This window comes from Lonchura striata, chromosome 7, assembly GCF_046129695.1.
Source record: "Lonchura striata isolate bLonStr1 chromosome 7, bLonStr1.mat, whole genome shotgun sequence".
NCBI lineage: Eukaryota > Metazoa > Chordata > Aves > Passeriformes > Estrildidae > Lonchura > Lonchura striata.
This window is the reverse complement of record NC_134609.1, coordinates 35916898-35944578: the sequence shown is the minus strand read 5'-3', so window position 1 is coordinate 35944578 and position 27681 is coordinate 35916898. Positions and strand designations below refer to the sequence as shown.

Here is a 27681-nt window from a genome sequence, read left to right as displayed (position 1 = left end):
CCCACCAGAAAGTGGGCCCACCAGTGTGTTTGAAACCAGTGGGTAAATAAAATACAGCACTCAATAGAACTTCTGCAGTTTTCTGCAGTACAGATGCTATAAAACTTGCACAGGGGAAGCATGAAGCAGATGTTTAGCAATAGTAAGGTCAAAACTACACTATAGCCTTTGACTCTAGAAGTCCATCAAACTGTTCATGGTTTTACATCCCCAAAATAGGAAGCAAACAGCAGGAAAATGCAAAGTGACCTGACATCTTCAGTTCAGCACAAATTTAACTTAGGGTGTCCGTCAGCTATTTCAAAAATAGCAAGCCTCATACTTAATTTCTGTCAAAACAAAGCCAAGGAATTGTGGTTTTAGTTTCACTTGGTAGATGGATGAAGACAGATAAGGAAATACAATATCTGAGATATGAGACTCTAAAGAGTTTATGCAGCTTGTTTTGACAACTCTTACCACTTTTACCTTTAGTGCATGTCTGCTGTATCAATTCTTACTGCAGTCCAGAAACAGAAGAGTATTGTCCTAGTTACAAGTTCTTTGGTCTCTTTCATTAACTCTCAGAAACATTTTAATAGCCAAGGGGACCATGTTTGTTGTTTACAAATTCATAAAGTTCCATTTATTCCAAGAATGGCAAATACAAGGAAGGCTCTAAATGGTCATATGACTGTCACAAACGGTGAAATGCAAGTTCCAATCCCTATATAAAATAGAGCAAACTCACATGAACAATAAAAGAAATTATAGCTGTATTAAAACAACATCTGCACTTCTAAAATTATTTGAAAAATTGTTAAGATTGGTCCCTGTTTCATATTGATCACTAGATGCATTCCATTACAATGTACAAAACCAGGAAGATTTATATTCATCAGTGTAATAAGGTAAAGTCTGAATATCTGAGTGCACTGAATAAATGTTTTAATTAAAATTAATAAGAAGCAAGTCTTTCTTTGGTATATTCCATATTTTATATGCTAGATTCTTAGATGTCTTTAAGGCACTCTGATATATGTTCAAAGAATGACAGTCCATACTCAAAGAGCATATTTTACTGGGTCAGGGAGAAAAATAGTTCTTTTGTTGTTTAATGTCACTGGTGAGATGTATGTCCCAGTTCTGACAGAAGTACTACGTTTCAGAACTCTGTAGCATTAGATGTTTTTTTTTTTAATTTAAAATTTACTCTAGCATCCAGAACAACAAAAATATTTTGAAACAAAGAACCCAAATGCAAATCAAACCCACTTCTGTGTTATTGAAAACAAAGAAGCTGTCTTTTATTAGAATTGAGTTCCATTTAATTGGTGGAGCTGTGTATTATTTTGTGTGAGTGGAAGGTGCTAGCTCCAAAGAGGCTGAAGGCAGGCAGCAAAGCAGGAGTGAGTGGTGGCAGAAGTGATGGGCAGGGCACAGAGTGCTGGGCAGGGGAGAGGCTCTTACATGGCTTCTCTGAGGGCAAGAGTTGTGTTCTCAGCTGAAAAACAAACATTCAGAGGTAATTCTTAACAAGTCTGACTTAAAGAAGACCACAAAAAAAAAAAGTAAAAGAGAAAAGAAAATGTGTCGGTAGTTGCTGGCTATAGCTGGGGCACTTCTGTCAGAGAGGCTGTAGCCAGGTTGCTATGAATAAGTTCAAAGGTTAATATGGTTAGAGTTAATGCACTCAAAGTTGTAATAAGCTAGTTATGTTGATTAAATAGTTGTTAAATGTTAAACCCTTGTTGTACCCCCACTGTTGTACCCCTTACATACACTGTAGGGAACGCTTGGCTCCAGGACAGTTTTGATGAATGGAGACAAGAGATCTCTGAAGGCTGCTCTTAGGATATCAGGTTTATTAGGGATGTGAAAGGTCTTGCTTGGAGCTGCCAGACGCAGCACATGGCAAGGCTTGAGGGGATGGGGGGGAGAGACAAGGGGTAGAGAGGATGCTCTAGGAGAGGGTGGAAGTTCCAAGAGGGGGAAGATCTAAGAGGGGGAAGATCCAAGAGAGGGGAAGTTCCAAGAGGGGGAAGATCCAAGAGAGGGGGAAGTTCCAAGAGGGGGAAGATCCAAGAGAGGGGAAGATCCAAGAGGGGGAAGATCCAAGAGAGGGGAGTTCCAATAGGGGGAAGATCCAAGAGAGGGGAGTTCCAAGAGCGCATCTGGCCCCTCGGAGACCCCTTATCAGGGGGCTTCAAGGTGGGCTGGAACAAGACTTAGGCCAACGGGGTCACAGACACTTGATGTTTTAGGGGAGGGTTACAGGTGCAGGGTGAACCATACATTTTGGGGGTTGAGATGGAACAGTCCGTCTGACTTTTGGACCTATCTGTAGGTAAGGGCATTGTCCAGCCAGTAGCAGAGATTGTTTTCATCCTGGCTGTACTATTGTAAATATTTTGCCAGGCAATTATATTTATCCATCCTTTCCAACAATACACCTTGGTTGTACCCCCTCACCTTACCTGTGAACCCTTGTTGCATCCATCAGGTATTGCCTCCGCTACTCCCCAGAATGGCGACCAAAAACATTCCCAGGAAATATGCGAATTAACAGAAGCTCAAGAAAATCCAACAAAAGACCTTAGAAACAACGAGCCAATCTAAAATTTGAAGAACTAAGTGACTAGACCTGCTGGCAGGAAGTCCCTCTACTCTACCAACATGGTTTTAAGTGTCACTGTGACCTAAGTAGAACTGAGCCAGAGTAAGGGCCCTGGATGATGAGCCAAAATGTGTCTTCTCAGGCACGCCTGTGAGGACAGAAGCCCCAGTTCTGCTGTGAAAACTGTTCACCTCCTCCTCTGCATCGCCAAAGGGAGCAGCAGCAGTGTGTGCCACCCCTCGGGCCCCCACCCAGAGCTGATAATTTTAATTAAGGCATCCAAAAGGTCTCCTTGTCCATTTATCTCAGGGTGGCCTGAAGGCACTTCCAGCAGTAGCGGGAAAAAACTACTATTTATGTGAGGCTTTTTTTCTTTCTTTCTTTCTTTAATCCCTCCTCTATCTGCACTGTATCTTTTGTGGGGAATAAATAATCCATCTCTGATTTTGGGCCCCAATAATCCAGCATTGTGACAGGATCCTGTGGAAAAGCTCTGGTAAAATCAGGTGCCTTGGTGTTAGCCCTGATGATGCAGTGTCCTTGTTGAACAGCAGTGACAGCAAATAGTTCCAGGTAGAGAGAGAAGGAAAGAAAAAAGTCAAATCTGTTAGCAAAAGATTGTTTTGTAAGAGAAATAGATGTAAACAGCACTGGGAGTGGAGCATCAGAAAGCTCAGCTATAGATTTAATGGTCTGTATCATAGTTGGTGCCAGCAGTGACAGCATTGCCTGGCTGGGAGGGACAGCATCAAACCCAGGAAGCTTATAGGCTATTGCAGGATAGGAAAATGCAGAATATATCCTCTATTATAAATCATGCAAGAGAACATAGGTTTTTTGTGGCATATGTGATGATGAAATATGGTATAATGTGACTATGTTCTGGGAAGGGCTTCTCTCATTTGAGCTGTGTGGTACAGCAGCCATTTTGTTTTCTGAGTTTCTGTGGTATTAATAAGACATCAATATTTTTGCTGCATCCCAGTGGGGCTGCCTTTATTCTGTTTCCTTTAAGCTAAAAAAAAAATCACTGTAGAGTGAAGATGATTTCTCATTGCTTATGACAGTTTCAACTTGAAGGAAACTTCTTAATATTCCTGTTAACATTTCTATTCACAGTCCTGAGTGGGAAAAGACCCCTGACTATAACCTTTTCGAATTGAGGGGTTTGTTGGGATTTTTGTTTGGTTTTTGGGGGTTGTTTTTGTTTTGGGTTGTTGTTTTCGGGTGTTTTCCCCCTTTTTTTATTTAACTTTATTTTATTTTTGAATGTTCAAGCCACTGTTAGTTGGCTAAGCCTTGTCTGGCAAGTGTGAGTGGACTCATGGGGAAAAATCATCTACTTGTCTGTCTTTCTCTTGGACGGGATATCAGGCATGAGTCTGGTTGGTGGGAGTGAGATTCCTGTATCCTGATGTTAGCTCTTCTTACCTGTCAGATTAAGAAGATAAAACCAGACACTTAGACTTGGATGCATTTCAGCTGAGCTCTGAGAGGCATTTAGAGAAATCCAGGTTTGATTTATAAATGCAGCTTTTTCTAACTTTTGTGAAGAGCTCCATTTAATGAGCAGTGGCACTATACATATCTTTATTTCAAAAATCCAGTGGGAACACTGTCATTTTGATTGTCTATCTGTCTCAACATAGGTATCTCCCAGTTTGCCAGGGGAAGTATATTTATTTCATGATTGATACCACAGCTTCCTCGTGCATTAGCTGCCTGGGGCTAACATGGTGTTATTCTTGGGCAGAGGCCTCCATGCTCAGGTTTATAGGACTGTTCTCTGGAGTTTCTTGACCTAGTGCCTCAATATTGATTTAGCCTGTGGCATTAGCTGTGTCTCATGTCAGCTTTGTCTTGAAAACCAGGAAAGATCCAGCCCAGGAGCAGCAGCAGCAGTAAAAGCTCTCTCTGTTCCTGTTACCAAGGAGTGTAAGGCGGGTCAAGGCGGGAGCATACTCAAGGTACCATTGAAAGAAGCTACTCCTAGAACTTCATTAACTTTGCAAATGAAACAAACTAGGCCCAGCCTCCAGTGATTGAATGTAGATCCCTCCTGAGGTGCCTGGGAGCTGTTGAAAGCTTGTGAAATATCAAGTATTAGCTGAAACAGCAAGCTAAAATTCCTGTGAGGTTTGAGCAGTCACCCAGGAGCAGGACCCATGCAGTTCAGGCTGGTTTTTTGTCAGGATTTGTTCATATATTCACAGTGGGTAGAAGTCAGCCCTTCTCTGACAGCCTGGAGCTGGCAAATCCCTGGCCTATGGCAGCATTTTTCTGAGACCTAACTCAGGATCCAGCTGGACAATTTTCCATATGCAATTCTCACTATTGTTCTGTGGCCTAAAGAACTTCCTAACTTGTCTCTGAGCACAGTGTTACTGTCATGTTAATGTGTGTAGGGAAGTAGGTTTAATTTTTTATGTCCATGCATTTTGGCTGTGCAAAGAAATATAACTGTTCCCTTGAGTCAGTCTTCAGTGATTGTCATTGCCCTTTCTTCTGAAAGAGCAGTAAACTCAGCCTAAGTGCTTTGGGAGTGCTGTGTCTAAGAGCAGACACATGGCCAGCTCACTTCACAAAGGGTAACTCCTATTTGCAGCGTAGTGTGCTGGCCATTTTTTAGAGCTTCCCCTGCCAAGGGAAACTCTTCTAGGTCTTACTGCTCACAGGTCAATGGACAGCTCAGAGAAAGAGAAATCACCATTTGTGTTCAGCAGCAGCTGACTGCTTCCTCAAACATGAGATCAGACACACTTTTTAAGTGCAGTCACTGAATGTATCCATTTTCTAATCTCTTACTCTTCTCCTCCAGTAAATTGTGCTGGTTAATTTTGTGTTGTGTTAAAACACCCACTTAATCAGTTTTTAATGTATTTAAATGCAGCCTTTGATTTCATTAAATGCCTCTTGTCTGCATTGTGAGAGAGCACTTGATTTACTCTGCCTATACACTCCATCGCTTTGGGTTTTTCTGGCATATTCTAACTTAATTAATCACTGAGGTGAACTGCATCATTTAATATTTGTTCACAGGAGACTCTGTTTCCCTAACGATGCTCATTGTATTCCTCTCGGACTCCTGCTGGTTCTGCTCTTACAGTTTTGGAAGAACCCTTGTGTGTTCAGAGCAGCATTCTGAGTATCTCAGTATCCCATGGCAGCCGATGGCGTTTGTCTCTGCTCAGACAGCTTCTCACAGCACCACGGTTTGCCCTGCTCTGTGCATTAATGCAGCCTGGCAAGGCAGCTCCTCTGCCATGTAGCAGGGCAGTGGGTGTAGATTGCAATGCTGTCACAACACCCTTGTCTGGCTTCTACATTTATTCACTTGTTTAGTCTTAAGTTTCTGTAGTCACTTTCACACATTATTTCATTGACTGTGTTATGGGTAATAAACATAATTCGCGCCATTCCTTGTATAGAATATATCATGTTAAATACTTGTTAGATTATACTCGCCTATACTAGCCTCTTCCCCCACCCCACACCCCCCCCCTTCTCCCCTCCGAGATCGGGTGTATATTGGAAACTGATTTACAGGTAAGAAGGTTTGGCTCCCCAGGAGATGGGCCATGGCTGGAGAGATACGGGGACCCCAGGCACTGATCATCGCGTAAAGGACCCAGGATGGATATCATGGAAATCCTCAGACAGATACATGTGAATGCAGCATTCCCATAAATTTCATCACAGGATTCAACAACTCTGGACGCTGAATTATTCTCCCTCATCTCCAAAAAAAAAAAAAATCTTATTAACATATAGACTCTAAATAGAAGAAAAGACTGATTGCAGAAAATCTTGGCCTCAAGCGGAATTTTCCCTCTAAAAACCGCTTGTGCCAGGATGGAGGTGTGTGGGTATAGGAGGAAAACCTCTCCTGAGGCTGACTCCTTGTCGGCCACCCAGGGTCGATCCCCGGGCTCAGCACTGTGTTTTTTTCGTGGCTAGCTAGATAGAATTTAACCGCAAATAAAACTATTTTTATTGTTTAATTTGGCTGAATAAATTTTCATTTATAACAACTGGAATGGAAGCTGAACTGAGTCTTTTAATGGAATAATTAGTAAGGATAAATTAGTCCATACAAGCAATCTTATCAAATTCATATTGTCTTGATTTATGATTAATAGTCTCAGTATAGGCAAAGTTCTGAAAGACAGTTCTCTACACTGAAAGTGACTTATAAAAATAATGAAGCAAGTAATAGTTTAAAAATACAACTGTTTTTTTAACTACTGGGTAAGTAGTAATAGGATCAGCAGAAATCCCAAAATAGTGCCTTGTATTTTGTCTTTGGCCTTTTGAAAGCAAAAATACTATTATTTTTTAAAGATGGATTTTAAAAAACATCAACCAGATGACATTATATGTTAATGTTATTTATATTAGAAATTTCTAAATTCTAAATATACCCCAACTGATGACAGTCCTATGCCAGTATAGTAAAAGACATTAAACAGACATGGTGAAAATTTATTTTAAAAGAGGTTCAAGTATGAAGATCTGTTCCACTGTGTTGAGGAGAATTGTAGAAGGCAGTATTTTGTTATAATATGTAAATAAGTATGCAGTATGCAAAATTCCTGTGTTTTGTCTTTCCCTGACACATATATGCACTGTTTTCCAGACAATTTTTTTTGCCACTTAATGGTGCTAAATCTTGTTTTTCTCTGACAGTTTTTTGTGCCATGTTCCATACTGCTCCATCAGCTGAGTCTCTTGGACAGAGAAAGAGTATGTTCCTGTAAGTCCTTCAACATGGCCTCAAGCAGCAGAAAAATGCCTACATCCCATACAAACCTGTATGACTTCAGGTGAAAAAGCAGGTATTGAAACAGATGAATTTTAGAGGTGAATTGGTTTTATGCAAATGTACTAGTGGAAATAGGTGATTCAAACATCTGTGGGCTAAATTACAGAAAAGGTGTTTCTTGGTTAAAAATTAATCATAAAGAACTTTAAAATACATTATGAAACAAGAACTGGTCAAATAAATATCAAACAACTATAAAGAAGTTTGAAATATGACACTTTTTTTTCCTTTCTATTACTATTTCTAATTTTAATTATTTATTGATTTATATTATTAGCATTTTTATCTTTAGGAGTTGTTAATCCCTCTCTAGTTTTTGCACTAGTTCCCTGAGATGTTTTTTTAAAAAATATCCTATAATGCATAGGATATTGCCTTTTTAATGACAAGGAGTTTCTACTGGATTGGCAGTGGAGGCAGTGATTGACTGTGCTGGCAGTTAGAGTACTTTTCCCTCTTCTGGTCAGACAATACAGAGTGGATGTTAAAAGGTAAGATCAGTATATTTTTACAGTGATTTATTTGGATTTACAATTAAATAAAGCCTTATTTACACAGTGAATATAATGATCATTTAACATATCTGTCTTTTTCGGAAAAGTAAGAATTTTAAATTAATGCATCAGAGCCAATGTGCTTGTAGATTCTTTTTTAAAAAGACTTGCCTCTGAAGGAAAGGATGCTTACCTAATGAGTTGAAGTAATGATTCCGCACCTTGCTGGTTTGTTTTGGGATCTTTAATTTTGTTTTTGCTTTAATTTTTTTAATCATAGAGCTTTATGTCTTAAATATTGCACTGGTAGTTTCCACAGTGGTTTTGAAAGTGCGATTACATTTTCAGCTAATTATATATCAAAATTTCTTTTTAGATTTTTTTTTTTATCATTGCTGGAGAATTATATGAAAAAATTGAGACAAATTGAAATCTTTTTTTAATATACACTGAAACACTTGGAAATACTTTTGCACATAGGAAGTGATTAGAATAGTAACAAGAAAATACCGTAAAAAATTTCAACAGCTTTTATCTTAAGGTTTTGGTCAGTCATCACGTAGTGTACAAATGATGTAATTCCCAAAGTAGTTCATGTTCTGAGCGTCCATGGTATCCTTCTCCAGAGGTCTTGTCACTGGTTTCATAGGATGGGAATGTCCGTGTGGGTGTGGGTTCACCCACTTAATTTAAACCTGCACCATTTTTTTTTACTATCCTCAAATCTGCTTCACAGCTTTTCCCAAAGCCATGACTTTGCAGACTCACTGTAGAGTTGTTTCCTGTACATGTGTCATTCAGAAGATTACCCAGTACTGAGGAGCTGCCAGCTGATTAATGGTTAGCAAATATTTTGCAAAATGTACTTATTTTCTTCTACTGTTCCCTATGAGCCTTTCTTTGTGAAGACATGAGGAAAAGACATAAGGCAAAGACAACACAAGGGAAGATCTTGACCAACATTCATATAGACATTAGAGTGTAATTAAATGGTAAAGAGTATAATTAAATCAAAAAGCATAACATGTACATACCATGTTTGTAGGTAGCACACAGTGCATTGGTTTTGCTCCATTCTGTCTTATTTTAGCTCAGATAGGATGTGGAAGGCATGTAAACTCAAACTAAGAAAGCTGGAAATTGATATAAATAAGAGAGTAAGGACTTGAAAGGATAATAAATTCTTACTGCAAATACTCATCTTTGAATACTCTTGTCAGTTATAAAGCAGAAAGTATTGAAACTTACCTGGTTACTTTCTACTAAAAGTCCAAGTGGATTAACAACTTAATTTGTTAAGTATTTACTGCTGACATTCTTTTCCAGTAAGTAATGCCCCAAAGTACAACTTGCTGAAATCAGTGAAAATATATTTATTAACTGTGAGATTGCACATCACTCTCTGGAACAGTTTTAATGTGATTTGTTGATCAGTTACTCAAGAGTTACAAGCTTCTGCATGATTTTTTGTCTTCAGCATAGTAGTGGATGGTGACAACTGTCACAGTATTTCTAGATCCTCTTTAGAAAATCGTAATGTAATTTCTTAAAGGACATATTCTACTCCTCTAAAAACCACAAGAATTTCAAAATATACTAAAGCCTTTTCTGTACACTTATCAAGAAAATACAAAATTTAGCAGTAATTTTATCACGTAAATGTAAGAAAGACTGATGTGGGCACAATCCCAACAGGTAAAGTGCAGTTCTGCATAGGCTCCAAAGGTCACTCTCCACCTCTGTTATCAGAACAGCTCTTGCTGTTCTAAAGCCCGTTGCAGCCTGAGTAGTACCCAGTAAACTGAATAAAATGGCTTCAGTGGACTGGAGTACAACTGGGGTAGCAGGATGGTGACTGACCTGCTGCCTGGCTCTAGTTCCCAGCTGACTGCACTCTCCTGGTCACAGCTTCATTCGTTGCATTTCAGCTCGATTTTACCCTGCAGCCTAATGACAATTTGGGATTTATGTTCTTTGAGTCATCTCATCCTTAGACCATGGGTAATGCAGTGAAGCCAGCCTCAAAAGGATGTTCTGTGGATGAACTGGATGTTTTAGAAATGCCAAAATTCAGTGTCGTGATATGTTAGGATAAAAGCCTTGAAATTCTTCAGTGAAAGAGAGTGAGGCTTCAGCACAGTCTTTGTTGCAGCAAATGAAACTGGAGATAAGGAAAAAGAGGATGACAGCACTCAGAACAAATCCCAGTATTGCAGCTGGAAGATGTTTTTTACAGAAAGTGAGGTTGTTAACTCCATTAAGGTATGGAGCCAGAATGCTGAGGTACCCCTAAAAAGGGGAGTTGTATAGTAGAGTCCTAGAGTGCTCTTTTCAAGGGGTAAGCTGACAATTTACAAACTCTTCCCTAAAGGCAGAAGGCAGGGGAAAGAGGTGTGAGGGTGGCAGAGCTGTTAGAAATCTCTAAAGGGCAAGAAACTGATTTCTTTGGTTTTGTTTTGAATGTCGGCTACCAGGGCATTGGGGGAATCTATAAAATTTTGTAAAGCAAAATATCTGAGAGGAAGCAATTTATCATTTTTTTTTAATTTGCTCTGAAAACGACTTTTATAAAGATTTTGTTTACTCCTTGCCTTTACACTCAGGACCCTTCCATAGTTTCAATAAGAATCTATTTTCTCTGGAGAAATAAAACCCACAGAGGGATCTGTTCTTTCTTCCTCCCTGAGCAAATCTTTATCTATGACTAATGTCTCAATTACTATAAAAATTGTAAAGATGATCATCAGCTTTATCATTGAACATCTCATTTAAAAAACAATTAGCATCCTGAAAGATGAAACTCTTCTGTGCTCTTTCATTGACAGCAAATGTGAAAACATAGTTCAATATTTTACTAGGTTTTCACTTACAAAATTCCAGAAAGAAGAGAAAAATATTGAAGTTGGCAACTGGCATACCAGCCTTTGCAACTCATTATCTATATTATAGTTCACCTACTGCAAAAACTCTTAGTATTGATGTCATTATTCAAAGAATGACAGCCGATTTAGGACAAAACCTAGATTAAATGTATCTCTGCTCCAGGGCTGACAGCAGCATTCCACCACAGCTTCTCCTGTTGGTGCATGCTGGTGCAGGGACACTTGAGCATTGGCAGCCCTGGAGAGGTGCTGCTCAAACACATGAGGAGTTAATCGATTCTTGAGCAGCTGCACAGAATGCATTGCACTCTCTGTAATCTCTCTGTAGCCAAGTTAGTGGTTTCTCATTCCCTCATATATCTGAGTTCCCAACAATTCATCCTCATTGTTGCAATTTCAATAGTTTATCTTGCTGCTGTGTCTTCTCGAATGAGCATTCCTTCTTTGTCACTGCCTTTCAGGGATACCAGCCTGAGCCTTGCTCTGCAGCATATGGGTACATTAGACCTGAGCCAACCTCTCTATTTCTCATCTTGTCTGTGTTTCACAGAATAATGAAAATGGATGAGTTTTTTACTCTTTAAATAATCATCCTGAGTTCTTGTTAAGCATCATGTGCCTCTTACTGAAGCTGCAGTGCTTGCAGGTAGGTCCACGTGGTATGGGTGTGCAGCGCATGTGCACAAACTTTGGCACAGGGAGAAGTGCAGAGCCCTCTTTGGAGTCAGCAGTTATCATTCAGCAGTGCTCATGGCAATTGAAATGGGCCAGAATATTCTGCTTACTGTATGCAATCTCTGTTCATGCTGTGGGAGTTTGTTTTGCAGGGTTTTATTTACAGTCTTATTTATAGGCACAGATTTGGGTTTGGATTTTGTACACATACTTAAGTTTTAGCAAAACCACAGTTCTTCTGCTTATCCATCTGACTCCGGCATAAAAAGCGGTACAATAGGAGGTCAAATCCTTCAGACATTCATTGGGGATGTTATGAACTTCAGAAATAAAAATAATGAGTGAAATTCCTTAAATTGAGAATTGATATTTTATGAAAATATACCAATTATGAATGTTGGATTCTTTATATTTTTTTTTTTCCACTGGTTCTGTAACGCAAGGCTGTATATGAATTTGTTAATAGGACCTGATAGGTACTTTTGGAAAGATGGTCTGGGATGCACACTTTGCATAAAATCCAGCCAGGCCAACCAGGTGACTACAGGAAGAACAAGAAATGCTGAGTTTTCCCCATGTTCATTAGATAAACAAAATACATAGGAGATTGAGATTTTGATGAAATGTAGGCTTGAGCCATTTCAAGTAACTCTGCCTTTCAGTATGGTTTGTATTTTTTTCCAGGTATCTTATTTCTGCTCTCTTCCTGTATTCTGAGAAATTGTTGTCACTCTCAGCAGATGAGTCTCCAATACCTAGAGGAAAGAAGCAGCACACATAACATGAACCTTGTAGTATTGAGCACTGAGATTTTAGAATAGTTGCCTTGAAACCTGCATACAGATACAACCTTGGGGAAGGTCAAGGCTAATAAGACTATTTACATACTTGTAGATTCCAAAATTAGGTATTGATTTAAAAGAGTATATGGCTAAGTTAATGTAAGAAAAATTCACTGAGAGCAGTTATAAAATATATATTAGCTTATCTCTGAAAGTCTGTACTGAAAGCCACTAGTTTTGGTTTTCACATTGAACTAGGGATTTGCTTTGAAGATATTTGGAGGAGAGATTTCTTCAGTAGTCGTCACTAAAAACATGTCAGCCTCAAAAACATATTGTAATTGCTACCATGAAAATGTATACTAAATTGCTTGTAAGTCAAAATTTCATGCAAGACTACAATCAAGACCCCATCAATGGATATGAGAAATAAAACATAATGCAAATGGTAAACAACTGTGCATCTAAAATTCAAAATAAAAATTGCACAGTTAATGCAAATTGCCAGGGAGGAAGGAGATTGACTGAGGATGACTACAGAGCTCAGTTTCATATTTTGAAGTAATAACCTTTGGGTAATACATTCCTGCTGTTCATAAGAAAAAGGTACATCTTAAATTGCTCACAGCTCCCTACTCACTCAGAAATAAAAAAAAACCACTCAAAATACATTTCAGAAATAGCATGGTCTCTGTCTGGTCAGATTCCATGTGTGAATCATGAATTTCTAGGCAGTTTGTGTCCATCATCATCCTGCATAAGCAGAATCCTCAGCAGTCTGAGTGTCTCTGCCTTCCCTTGGCTAGTGATGGTATATGCATTTTATGGGCATAGGACAGTTGCAGCAGCTGTCAGCACCCTTACAGAGTTCCTCCATGTGTATTAATTCAAATGCTTAGTGTTTGAGGTGGTGAAAAAAGACAGGCAGCAGAATTGTGGGAATGTGTTTTAATGAATAAGATGTTGTTATTAATATAAATACAAATACCACAAACAGGTATCTCGTGGAAGAAAGAATGGATGAGAGGGGGAAAGGAAGGAACAATAAACTGAAGTGGTGAGAAAACTGCATATCTTAATCCCTGAAAAAAATGCTATAAAAGTCAGGGGGTTTAAACAGGGAGAACTGCATGCTTTAAAACCATAGTTTCCATCATTTTAGTGATAAATCTTTTTGTAGTGAAACAGGCTGGTTTTGCTAGTTTCATGGCTAGGAATCTAGAACTAATGTTCTATTAATATAGTGGAACACAAAAGGCATCTAAACAAAAGGAGTTTCACAGTAAGACAATACTTAAATAGCCAGCATTACTATATACCACATTATTAATGTAACAACATATTGCTATATGGTAGATCAAAAGGGGACAACAGGGCTGAGAGTTGAATGCAGTCCAGTATTTCATATGATGTTCAAGTCATCCAGGGTCTGCCATTGTAAAGTTATGAATACTGTTTTCAACATCCCCCAGTTTCTGGATGAGAACTGGGGGCTTACTGTTGGGAATACTTCATCGATCAGCATAAAGTACCTCTATCCCTGTTTATTTCATTTCTTCAAGGACAAAAGAAATGAACCGGAAAGCCTGAGCCTAAAACTAACCAAACAAAAAAGCTCAGGTGGAAGGAGTGACTGATGGGATAGGAGGAGAAAGCTAAGCTGTTAGTTTGATCCTTGAAAGGTAGCTAGGGCTGGGTAATGAACAAAATGGTTAAACATGTTCTAAACACTTGAAGAAATTGAGTGAAGAAAAACATGTCTCTTGTCCCTTCACTTCTTCCTCATCTACTTAAAATACTGTGTCTATTGACCATTAACAAACATTCCATTAACAAAAGTTTACTTTAGTAAATCTCAATGCAGTGTTTCTGGCTTCTCTTGCAAACATGCTCAAACCCATTCACCTTTCCCCTGCAGTGCTGAGCTGGGAACTCAGCTGTTTTTCCTTACCTTGTAAGCAGAGGTCTCCTGAAGGAGGCAGAACTTTCAGGCGTTGGATTGCTCCCTTTTACCATTGCACAGTTGAGAGACCAGCTCTTAGACTGAATGTGTGGCCTGTATTAAAGTAGATGCTGACTAAAGTAATCAGCTGCAAGACTTGTTTGGTCCCGATCTCTTAGGTTCAGGTTTCTTGCTATTAAGAAGTGGCAAATCCACAGGTGTGCTGAACTAAAAGGAGAGTCAGGCAGCTTTCAGGTATCCTGAGTGAATGCAGAGTGAAGCAAATATCAGGGGTTTGATCCAAGTCTGAGAAATTGCCACCCTTTTATGGTGCTAGCAGGGAAACCACTGTCCTTGAAGCCGACTAATTGGTAATGTAAAATTCTGGCAGAGCTTCCCAGACAATCTGTTGAATCTGTAGATGTTTGCAGCTACAAAAGCCTCAGAAAAATTAACACTTTGCATGTGGGCACTTTTGCATCTCTGTAGGGCTATGTATTTGCACTGTATATTTTATTCTGATACCTCTCAAGTAAAAGAGCAATAAATATTTTAAGAAGCTGCCCTTTCTGATAGCTTAAGGCTCATTCCAGTGCTCATTGAAAGTCAGTGACAAAGATCCCATTACCTTTAATCATGCAGGATCAGGGCATTTTAATGCCGTGGTCAATCCTGCTGAGCATGTTTTCAAAGAATATTCACTTGGATTAGACCATGTACTAGGCTGCACTAACTCATTTCTGCATTAGCTCTTCCAAAATATTCTGGTTCAGCCCTGTCGGTAACCAGGGATGTTTGTCCATGGAAACAGAGCTGAGTAAATGTTGGAACGTAGTCTTGGAAACAGGTTATAAATTTGTTAAAAATGAAAATTTGTCCAGCCAAATTAATATGAAAAAATAAAATATTTATTTTGCAATCAAATTCTATCTAGCCAGCCACAAGGAAAGAACAGAGCCAAGCCTGGGGTTGGCCCTGGGTGTGCAACAAGGAGTCAGCCTCAGCAGAGGTTTTCCCCATGCCCACACCCATCCTGGCACAAGAGGTTTTTATAGGGAAAATTCCACCTGAGGCCAAGATTTCAGCAATCAGTCTTTTATTCTATTCAGGGTCGATATGTTAATAAGATTCTCTTTTTTGGTGATGAGGGAGAACAATTCAGCGTCTGGAGTTTGTTGAACCCCTTGATGAAATTTATGGGAATTTGGGAATGCTGCATTCACATGGATCTGACCGAGGATTTCCATGAGATCCATCTCGGGTCCTTCAGGCAAGGATCAGCACCTGGGGTTCCCTATCTCCCCAGCCATGGCCCATCTCCTGGGGGAGCAGTACCTTCTTACTTGTAAATCAGTTTCCAATATACACCCAGTCTCACCTGTGAGGGTGGGGGGAATCCTAATACAAACGTGTATACTCTAACAAATATTCAATATCACATATATCATATTAGAAATGGTGCAAATTATATCTACTACACATAACAAAATTTATTACCAGTCATACAAAAAATCTGTGGAAATTCTTCCTAGCAAATCATGCAGTTCATGGGTTCAGTGGTAACAGAGAAGTCTGGGGCTTAAACCCCAAATACTTCCTGATAATGAACTGGCCACATGTAGGCCACAGGCAGGGAATGATGCACCCATCCTGTGTGGAACAAAGTTACTTGTCAGGCTTTTGCTCGTACTGTCCTACCCTCAACAACAAAGGGCAAAATAATACCTAACCTTCTAAAAGATAACATATTTACTTCCTAACTTGAATATGTATTTTTGGAGCATAGTATTTGTCCATGGAGGTGGCAGCTTCTTGCTTTGTCTTAGCATCTACTGTTTTTTACTGATTTTAATGCTACTCTTCTTAAAATAGCTGAGTTTATTCAGACCAAAAAGCCTCTATGAGAATTCTACATATGTCACATACATTATGCTATTTCAGGAGGGAATAGAAAAGAAAATCCTCAGCAGAATTTATTCAGAAACCAATTTTTGTTCTTGGCTTTGTTGTTTTATATCCTCTGCTTCTTTTGTGGCAGGAGAACTGAATGCAAATGAGAAAAAACAGCCCAATTCCAGACACCAAATCTATGGGATTTAATTTAGGAATTGAAACTCCAGCTTGAATTTTTTTTTTTAATTGTATTTTAAATTTGCAAGTCAGATTATTTGAAAAATCCTACATATTTTTTTCTAATTATTTTTTTTCATAGGCAGAGGGGTGTTTTGGCTTTATCCTATCTACATTTTTTTTTTTCAGAGGCTGGTGATAAACTTTACTTTAGGACTGTTTATGGGGATGTGACATTATCTCTCTGTGCCACTGCCTCTAGGTTCTAGCAAAGTGTTTTAGAAGTCCAGGGATGTCTCCTCTGTTGTTCTGAGAACACAGTTTTTTCGTTTTCTCTCTCGTCTTTCTCCACTTTGGCAGAAGCTACTGTGCAAATAGTACACACATGAAGGGTATCTTCTGAAATCTGTGCCAGTATTTTGTATCTCTTGTAATTAACTTAAGACAATAACACTCTCTTCTAGGAGAACAATTTTTTCACCCTGCATTGCCAAGACTTTACACTTTAGTCAGAAACAACAAAACCTTTTCTGTGGAATTACTCTATAGTGATACAAGTGTTTGATCATTTCTTTAAGGGGATTCTTTATATGAGGATGCATATGCAGCTGTTTCATTTGAAAGGCCCATTAAAATCTTTGCTCACTTTTTTGCTCTGGGACTGGATGAATTTCTATTCAGGTCTGCTGAGCTGGGAAAGCTGGGACAAAAGTGTTTGTGTTTTAAGTAACTTCCACTGGTACAGTTGATAAATTTCTGAGCTCTGAAAGTCTGGGAAGGAGATTATATTAATTTTGTCTAGGTCATCTCCATCATGCAAGTGGATAGCCACTTTTCCTTTTAGCTATTTCTGTGTACTAGACACCAGTTCCTGGGGTGTGAAAAGCCAGACTTTCTCATCTGCTGTTTTAGTGTAGGCCTCTTCCCAATTTTCATAGCCCTACTCTAAATTCCTCATGCACTCATTTATTTCCCTGTTTTATCCTTTCCTTCCAGCAACAGTATGCAAACTTCTGCTTGATCCACAGCCACTAGGGCAGGAAGTAGTGAAAAATGACAACTTTTAAAGGGGGGATGTCCCCAGTGGGGAGACAGCCTAACAACAAATCAAGATCTAGATAGGAGTGTGTATATAAATGTGATATAAATGATTATAATTTGTGCCTCTGAGATATTGTTGTATTAAATGTAGAAAACATGATTCAACATATGAAATGTTTAGTTTAACATAAAAGCACGTGCCAGTGCTGCAGCCAGCCACACCCCCCACCCCCCCATATTTGGGTTCCACCTAAGCCAAACAATGTCTCATTTACAATCTAATACATGTGGCTCGCCAGGAGATGGGCTGTTCCAGGAACTGATACTGGGACGCCTGGAAGCTGATGACTTGAGACTGGGATCTCGGGAAACCTCCGGGCTGATCCATCTGAATGCCACAGTTCCCATAACTTCATCAGTAACTTCATCAGCAAGATCGTCCACACCTGGACTTGGATTGTTTGGAGAAAATAACTTTATGAATATGAATATGGGGAACTCAGAATGCAAAGAATAGGCGGATGGCTGAAATCCTCACCTCGGGCAGAAAATTTCCTATAAGAATTGTGGGGTCTGAGAGGGTGGTGTGGGTGTCCAGAGGAACCTCTGCTGAGGCGTCCTGTCTGTTACTCACCCAGCGCCAAACTCGGGCTCGGCACTGCCCTTTTTCCTTCTGGCTGGCAAGATAGATTTTGATCATAAATAAAATTCTTTTTATTTCATTTTTAATTTGGCTGGAAAAACTTTCATTTATAACAGGTGGATATATATAAACATAAACCAATAGGGAAGGAGAAGGGGAGAGTGCATACTTAATATACCTATGAGTGAAAGGAAGTATCATAACTGACAATGAAGGTTCTGGACAAATGGGTGTAGCAAATAATGACAGACAAGCTGCAGGGACAGGATTTGAAGGATGGACAGGGAAGAATCTGGAAATAAGGGTGGCATACACCAGGACTGACATGGGGAAAGGTGGGAAAACAGGTGGAAAACAACTTTGGGGAGAGACTATTAGGAAAAATGAACAGGGGTGCATAGGAACAAACCATTACAATATTTTAAACAATTTCTTAAATATAAACTTAAAAATCCCACTACTACAGGGATAACCCTCACATGATAACCTTTCTTTTCCCCATTCACACCTTCTAGCTGTACCAGCTGTGCTCAGGGAAGGATGCCCTCTTTCCCTGCTATTTCTGCATTTGATTCTTCATGGGCCACTTCATGTGTGAGCCTTTCTGGTTCTGCCCCGAGAGTTAAACAGTTTCCTGCTGCACATGCCCTGCTCCTTTGCTGTCCTCATCTGCCAAGGGTTTTAATCAACCACAGAAGAGGGAGGGATTTTTTTCTGGACTGGTGTTTCATGCGGTGTGTGCATTTGTCTTAGCTGGCTTACATGTAATTCCCATCTGAAAGGTTGCTTATTCTAGCAGAGTGCCTGCAAGAAAACAGTCATCTTAATACAAAGGTGTCATGAGTAGGTTGGCAAGTATCCTAAAAAAATATGGTGTTACTAAAACATTGTCTGCCTTGCTCATGCACCAAATCTTTGAATGTATCTTGTGGCTTTTTTATTCTTTCTGAACATGTTTTAGGGTTTACTCTAAAACATGTTCAGAAAGAATAAAAAAGTCTTTCTGTGGTTATCTCTTTGACTTTCTTTGCATCTCTGAGATACAGTGTGTTAGTGTTGGAGTGTTTCTACCATAGCAGTGGTTCACACAAAGTCCCAGAAATCTCAGCCCAGCTGCTGTAGTGATCCCTTTCTGAGCAAAATACAACTTCAGTTTGCTTATCTAATTTAGAATGCATGTTTACAATATAGACCTAATCGATAGGCATTGGCATTTAGATGAACAAGTCTTAAGAAAATGGTCTGAGGGAAGGAAGCCTCCTAAACTGTAATCTCTTTTAGATTCTTCATTAAATGATACCCTCATGTTTCAAGGCAGTTTAGTGTGCCAGTAGTTTCAGTTTTTAAACTAATCCGCTGAGGAAAGCCAGAGCCAATTGGTTAATATAATAAATACTGAAAGAAGATTATTTTACTCATTGTATCTATACCTACAGTAGTATACAAAGACTTATCTGTTGGTTATTAAGAATTTAGGGCATGGATGAATGTCAGTGGGAGTCTGTGGAAATAACTCCTTTGACTTCAATTGGATTAGTATCAGTTTCTTATTAAATAATTGTAGGCAATCCCTGTGTAGGAACTGTTGCTGAAATTTATAATTCATAGAAATATGAGACTAAAAGGAATAAATATCAAGACAACTTCCTTGGTGTGAGAGACAGACAACTGAGATGCTTTCCACAAGCTAACTAAGAAATGCATCTCTTATTTTAAAACATCAGTAAAATGCTTCAGACATGCAATGTTAATAAAATCAATGTTCATTTGGAGCTTAGCTTTACTGAATCAGGGCCTGGTAAACGTCTCTCGATTTTGCAGATCTGCTGTCACACAGAAACCTGATTTCAGCATGTGAGGATGTATTCCTTACATCAATAGAAAACATACACACTTCCATACAACAAGATAGTAATGTCCTACAAAAAAATTCTATACAACAAAATAACTACACCCTACAAAAACTTTCCATACAACAAGATAACAACCCCCTATACTGAACATACGCATTCCCACACAAAACCATTTTGTAACCATCGAGACTGGCAACCTCCTGCTACAACACCACTTCTACTATTACAGGGAGGGGGCAGAAGAAACAGTATTACAGTTTTATAAAGAAGCACAGACAGAAGAAACAGGTCTACAAGATGCAGCTCAACTATATCCAAATAAAGAACCAAATTTATTTCCTCCAGATACCAGAGACTCCTCAAATTTTAAATCAAGGGCTTATTCAGAAAACAGCTTAAATATTATTAATTACTGCATTCAATGTAATAATTTGCAGAAACTTCATGGCATTATGAGAAAAAGAATTTAATGATAGATTATTAGATTGTTTGCAGATGCATGGGCAACTATACTTTCTAGAGCCTCTGAGAAAATACTCTCTCACATTAATAGCCCATAACTAAGCATCTGTCAAATTGCTTAGAGCTTAGGCATTCTTTAAGATTTCTCTTATTTTCAAAGAAAAAGTAACTAATCTAGATTAAAGTAATACTTTTCTTGAAGGGAAAAAAAATTGCATCAAGTGTTGGACAGCTGGTGTTATGACCAAATTAAATCTGATTGCATTTTTGCTTTGCTGAGTTCTGTATTTATAGGAATTACATTTATCACTAAAGAATTAAAATACCAGTTATTGGTCTCAAGTGACACAAAAGCAGATGCTTACATCTTATAATTCAATATATACTAGATTGATTTCTTCTAATTTTTGGTCTCTGATGGAAATATATTCAGTATTCAGCCATTAGAAGCATTTTTGCATCCTCCTTATTCCCTTCCAACCCCCACTGAACTTTAAAATAGCCACTGGCTGTCCGCAATTGAGGAAAATAATTATTTTTTATAGCTGGAGAATATTTTTTATTTACTGCTGAAGAACATAGAGATAATCATTTTTTGGGGGACTTTGCTTAACATTTCCATGTACTCAACTTTGAAGACTATTTAAAATATCTCCGTAATTTTTAAACACTATTGAGAGAATAGGAAAACTCATATAGAAGTTTTTACAGAAGATGAAATGAAGACTCAACTGTAGGTTTCTTTAGCAGTATATTAATTGTATAACTAGGTGGAAACAGAGACCCCTTTTCTATTTGATTCTTGGCAGAAAGGAATATTCTGTATTGGTAGTAGCATTATGCAAAATAATACATATCAGAATTCAAACAATTTTAGTTTAATACATATTTTTAAAAACATTTGTGTTTTTAATGTATTTTCAAAGGTTCTTAATGCAGATTCATTTCTGTTTTGCAAGTCATAATGAAGGTGATAATCATTCTTCTTTCACGTGAATGGCAAGACAGCTATCAGAAACATTTTGGTATTTGTTTAGGGCAGGGCTGGCCACAGAGGAAAAAGTGTTTTCAGCCAACTCTTTCTATTTTTATCAGGGAAAAATGGAGCTACTTTAGTGTTGGTGTAATTCCAGACAGCAAGGTGTTTGGAGAAGAGCAAATCATCAAAATTCCCATAGAGCAAGTAACACATTTTTCTTTCTGGCATTTAGTGGTGTTTGTCTCCCTCTGGCCAGGTTCTTCCATCTCCAGCCTGCTGGAGCAAGCTCTCCAAGCAGAGCTTCACAGAACCCATGCCCTCATCCTACAGTATCTTCCCTGGCTCAGAGCAAACTGTGCCTGTATGCTAAAGCAGCTTTTCTGTCAAAACATGCCTGTCCTTCCAGTGCTGAATCAATGCAGATATTCTCAAGAGTTCTTGCGAAGTTCAAAGATGCCCAGACCTTTCAGGAGAGTTTGTGTTCTGCGGTGTCTCCACGCAGCCCTGCGTGCACTCTGCTTGCTGAACTCTTGCACTGGCTCCCACTGACTGCACAGCATTGCACAGCCTTTCCCTCGCTGGGTTTTAAGAGGACAATCCAGGCACAAGAGGCCTTCATTAGTGCAATTTGGGACAAGTTAAGCAGCAAGGTGTGTCTGTGTTCTTCATGTGTGCAGTTCAATGGTGCTTTAAAGTAATAAAAACAGAATAAGGAGAGTTTTGTATCAGGATGTGGCTAAACTTAACTCTAAGAGGTCAGGTTTCTTCAGGTCAAGTTCAATACTAGAAGCAAGAAGCAAGGTTTAATCAATAATACAGCTCTGCACAGATTTGATTGATTGAGCCTTTCATGTGCTCATGAGATGGAGGAGTGAAATACAAAATGTTCCCTGGAATTAGCAGTGGATGGTCCTTTCAGGTAAATGGCTGTTCTCTCTCTTTGGGGCAAAGCCCCATGATGCTTATTCATATAATTTATTATTCTGCTGCATGCCACATTGTCTCATAAGACAGGCTCTCCATTCCACATCATCCTGGTGATCATTCACTTCATCTGTTCCAGCCTCAGTTCCTCACTATTGAGGAGACATCTGAATGGCACCCTCTATTTTTAAGTGAGTTTTCCTCTGGGTCATGAGCATGACCTGATCTTTACAAACAGAATTTCAGTTAAAACACTCAACAGAGCTTCTTCATAGCAAAACTCTGGAAAATCAGGCTGGTGAATTATCAACCCAGCCCTGGATACTGCTTCCTGTACCAAAAAGAAGTCTTCTAAGATTAACTTGAATTTTTCCACATGAACCTGAATTTAACTATGCTTATGCAACCAATTTATGCTGAAATATATATGTAAACACAGTACAGGGAAAAAGACACTTCTGAAGGGCTTCTGAGAATATGTACAAATTGGTAAGGGCGCCCTGTAGATGATACACACATTATATAAAGGCAGACTAGTCTTCGTACCTTTGTAAAAAGAAGTGTTGTTAATGGTTCTATAATAATTTATTTACAATATATTATAAAATGCTCTTTGAATTCTGGTGACAATAACTTTGTAAGTCCCATCCAAACACTAGGATGCACTTCAGTTTGGTTCATTTACTACTTACTGAGACTGCAGTTCTGCTTTCCTCTGCCAATAGTTAATTAAAAACTTCCATATTCTTGGCTACCACTGAAAGAATGTAGCTGAGTGGATAAAAGTTCCACCTCTACAAAAGTGATATTTTTATTCACAATGTTCCATTGCAGTTTTTCTCCTCCATGTAATATTGGTGCTGATATTTTTATCTCTATCAGCCTTAAACTTCAGAATTTTGTTAGATAGTTTAAGAATATTGCAAGATTTTAAAAAAATCCAACTAACCAACCAAAACCAACCAAGGAAAGGTGGCTTGCATGAAGAATTTAAGATTGACAGATACAGTTTTATTTTATTCCAATTATTTTTTCCTATTATTTTCCCTTTCTTTAATTATCTTCTTTTTTTTTAAAGTCTTGATATATTAGGTATGTTCAGCAATGCATGCAGCATTTGAGAGGTTTTCTGAACACCCTGTAAATTTTAATTAGCTGGTTAGCTTTTCTGCCAATGCCAGTAATTTTCTATGTGCTCTGAGCTAGGTAACCACCTCTTGTGACTAATTCAATAAGAAGATTTTTGTTTAGCCTTTAAAATCTAGTTTTTAGAATTTGGCCTTTCAAATTAAAATAAGCATTGGTAAAGTTAAATTAATTTTGCTTAGTCTATATTAAAAATATCAACTTCATGAACCAGTGTATCTGCTTAATTGGGTTTTACTTAAAATAAGAGAGTAATGGTTAAACAAAAAAAAAAAAAATCTTTCACCACTGCAGACCATTGGTGGAACACCAGTCACATTAATGAGATTATTCCCAGAAACAGCCTAGATCAAAACTAGGTTAACCATGAAAAATTGTGTAACTGGAACTAATTTGACTCCTGTTCTCCTGGGTTTCTGCCTTGATGTATAGAGTTTAGTGTCTTGAGAAGAGGAGGTACAGCTGTCTACATTTTGTTCAGCTTGACTACAGAAATACCTGATTTTTTTTGTTCCTAAAATGTCTTGATTGTGCCAGTGCTTAGCCCTGTTTTCAAAGCAGAAAAGTTTTCTGATTTGGCAGCCCTTTTTTGACAGCAGGGAAAACATAGTGCAATTCCCAAGTACCACTAGGCAGTCCTTTATTTGTTTATCTGCCTACACCAAAACAAATCCCAGCTGGTCACAGCAGATTGGCATGGAGCCTTGGGTGGGCCCAGATTCCTCCTTGACAGGTTATTAAAATCCTTGCAGTAAAACATGCATTGAAATGTCTTAATGGGGGAGAAAAAAATAAGTTTCTCTTGGATAAGCCAGCTTCTCTTCTAAATATTTATCAAGTAGCAAAGCTCTCTTGCTAATTGACCAAACTGCATTTGCACGTGTCAGAGGTACCTTGCTACAGAAGAGCCTGAAGCTGTGTTCATAATGTCCAAAGGTCTCATCAGGGATAAAAGTCACTCAGATGGGTTAAAACATGGCCTTAATCTCGTTATTCCTGGTTGTTCATAGAACATGCTGACATTTTTTTCACATGATGGAGTTATTCTTTGAAAGATTTCTCCTGTATGAAGCTTCTTTGCTATCTCAAATGTCAGCTACAGATCATCAGATTCATTTCTAAAATGAATTTTAATGTATCACAGTTCCTTCTTCTATTTATACTTGGCTCTCTCTAGCACAGAGCCTCCAGATAGAAGATATTTTCCAAATCCTACCATTAATCTGTTTGTGTATATGTTCATAGTGTCAGTTTACATTAAGAAACTGTACATGGGCTTGTTTCTATAATCACTAAATGTCACTAAAGCTTTACTTCATAGAAACAAATCCCAAAGCCCCTGTCCCCCAAGAATATGCAGAAGATTATTATTTCAAATTAAGGTACAGACAAAGTGTGCATGGTATATATTTATATATACTTTGAGATGAGGATACAGGAGTGGCAGACAAGGAAGTGGAGCTTTTTGTGTGTGTGAGGAGCTTGGGATGTGGTAACCAAGGAGGAAGGACAGAATTGGGGCCAGTGGTGTTTAGTGGGGGCACACATGTTGAGCAAGAGAGTGAGAGGCAGCTTTCACTTGGTCAGTAATGTGTAAAGGCTAGAGGAGAAAGCAAACAGATCTTTGCAGACAAGAGTCTGGGAAAAAGATTGTGATAAGCAGTTGAAAAAAAAAAAAAAATTGTGAGTAGGAGCCAGAGTAGGAGGGATGTGGTTGGCTTTTTACAGGACTCAAGAAAGAAAAGTGGGGTCAGGCAGCCTTCCTAATCCTCCACCCTGAGCAGCCTCTGGAGGCCACCAGGAAAGGACAACATCTGCCTGGCAGCTCTTCTTTTCCTGGCAGAGCAGTTCATTGCCTTTAGCCACACCTAATACTGCTGAGTACTGTGGCTTAGAAGGTTGCTTGGTTGGGTTTTTTCCATTAAAATTTTAATTTTTTTTCTTAACTGCAGCTTTAAGTGCTTGGGTTTAATTTTTTAAATATCATATTCTGAAGAACAGTCAAAATCACTCCAAGAAAGAGACTAATCTCTTGAGTAAAAAATAAGGGTAGATATTTAATGTGATAATTTGGATACATTTGGGTAGTAGCAAAAGGTAGCCAGGCAGTGCACAATAATTATTTTCCTCTTTGTGTTAGCAAAGCCTTGTACTGTCACACTTGGAATGAATGTTACCACTGAGGTGGAATTGTGAAAAGGCTGTGCCAGCCAATTAAAATGGTAATATGACTTCAGAATCTGTTTCTGATCATATTGATTCCTTCTTATGGAATGCATCTCTGTGACCTTTTCCAAGCACATACTGTACTTTTTTCACTTTTGTAGATTAATCTTGTAGAACAGTGTTTTAAATTGTCACACAGTAGTCTTGTAGAATGTCATAAATTGCCAAAAAAGATGATAAAAACTACTGTGTTTCTGTGATAAAGAGCATTAGACCACTGCCAGAAGATCATGCAAAGTACCTCTGAAAATCTACGGGGAATCCCCCATAATAGAATGAAAATCACAGTAGAGCAATTAAGAAGAGGAAGATGTCTTTTATGAAGACATAGGTTAAATTAAATTTGTTGTGGTGGGAACTTGTTTGAAAAATGTACTACAGTGTTAGCTATCAAAGAAAATTTAGAATAAGAACAGTTTATAATTTATAACATTTAAAAATATGAGTAAAAAGACCTTTTGAGATTTGAAGGAAAGCAGTCACTACAGTGGAATCTGTTAAACTATAAAACATTGGACGCTTCATTCCTTAAATACTCATGTGTGAGAGATGGAACCTAAAGCAAACTTCCACAGTGGAGTCCAGCTCCTCTGAAGCTTTACAAGTCTGAACCTTCAGGTAGAAACCAATGAGTTAGGTGTGATGGGAATTGACCTTTCTGGAGAGAGAAGAATACTTGGGGAAGGGACTGTGTGAATGGATTTTAATTGTGATGAAAAAATACTTTAGAATCTCATAAGGGCCCAAAATTAACAAACTTTCTAAGTTATAACAGATTTCTTGGCTCAGAGAAGAGAGGTAAACACAGATGCTGTGCTTATTGACTGCTTGCTTATTTGAGCCAGCTGTGTCCCTTTTTCAGGAAATAAGAGGAATGTGCATTAATTTCTTAGGTATTTCTTTATAAGTGACAGTCTTTGCCTTCCACTGCCAGGCTGCCCTGTAGGTCCCTTGGCCTTTGGAGTGCTCACAGTGCTGTGCATGCTTTTTACTGTGTGAGTCTCACTCATCTCCTGCATGCTCCTTGAGACCTAATTGAGGCTGTCATCTCGTCAGAGCTCCCTTAAAAACTGGGTGTTTTGTAAGCTGTCTTTGCTGGCAATTGTGAGTTTGAGGGCCCCAAGTTGGGAAACTCCCTGGGGGCTCCCCTGGCAGGGGAGACCCTCCTGGAGCAATTCTGTGTCAGGAACAAGAGATGCATTGTACTTCTAAGGTCTTCAGGTTCTTGTTTTATTGTTATCATGACTTCAGCACTGTCTGTGCCTAGACCTTGCATGTGTGAAAACAGCACAAAAATGGCCAAAAGCCTCGTGCTGCAAGGTCTTTTTAAGTCTAATCAAAACCTAAACTACCCAATTAAGAAGTGACACCTAAATTATTTTCCTTTCTAACCCAATAACTGACCCCTAAAGACCCGCCATGCAGATTTTTCTACCCAATTACAAGATACCACCTAAACCCAAGAAGAAAGAGGAAGAAGGAGAGAGAAGAAAGGAACTCAACACTCTATATCCTCCATCTTGAACCCATCTATAACATACTAAAAATCCTAAAACCTAAATTTCTCACCCATGTGATGTACTACACTACTATCTACAATCTTTACAATCTATTTCACACTTTTGTGGTTTCTAGTTTACCTTGAGGTTTTGGAAGTTTTCTCCATGAATGAGGGTCAAAGTCAGTGTTTTCCTGAGAAACAGAGCACCCCAGGGCAGACAGGGGCATATTCCCCTTGCCCTAGGTTCCCACAGCAACTAGTGTTGTCATCCCAGTATCATCATCAGTCACCCATCTGGCATGGCCTGTGAGTAAAATAAACACAAAGTGAAAGTATTCTGATTGATTCTGTGAGTAAAATAAACACAAAGATAAAGTATTCTGATTTATGTGAGGTTTATATTCGTCATTCACTGTAGATTTGATTTTAAATTCTAAGCTCTCTTAACCATCACAATCCATTCAGTCTTTCATCTTCATTTTGTATTATCTTGTCTCCTTAATTATCAAATTGCTGAAATAAAATTTCTTTCTGTGAAATACCTTGGCACTTATCAATAATGGCTGGACCTTCCAATTCATCATCTTTGTGATTTTTCTTATGCTTTGAGTATCTCTCTGATGCTGAAAGATGGAAATAAAGG

The 27681-nt window shown here is 38.6% G+C and overlaps 2 long non-coding RNA genes across 3 annotated transcripts in view; one reads left to right on the top strand and one right to left on the bottom strand.

The window, feature by feature from the left end:
• Positions 1-27681, top strand: part of LOC116183802 (uncharacterized) — a 224316-nt gene that overhangs the window by 57363 nt on the left and 139272 nt on the right. The window lies entirely within an intron of this gene.
• On the bottom strand, positions 1186-14873 carry LOC110476532 (uncharacterized). Of its 2 annotated transcripts, none has more exons than XR_002466439.3 (3): positions 14822-14873; positions 8947-9045; positions 1186-1483 (listed from the first exon to the last, which is right to left on the bottom strand). It is a non-coding gene; the product is annotated as an uncharacterized LOC110476532 (long non-coding RNA). The 2 variants fall into 2 exon arrangements; XR_002466438.3 differs by lacking the exon at positions 14822-14873 and adding an exon at positions 9773-10189.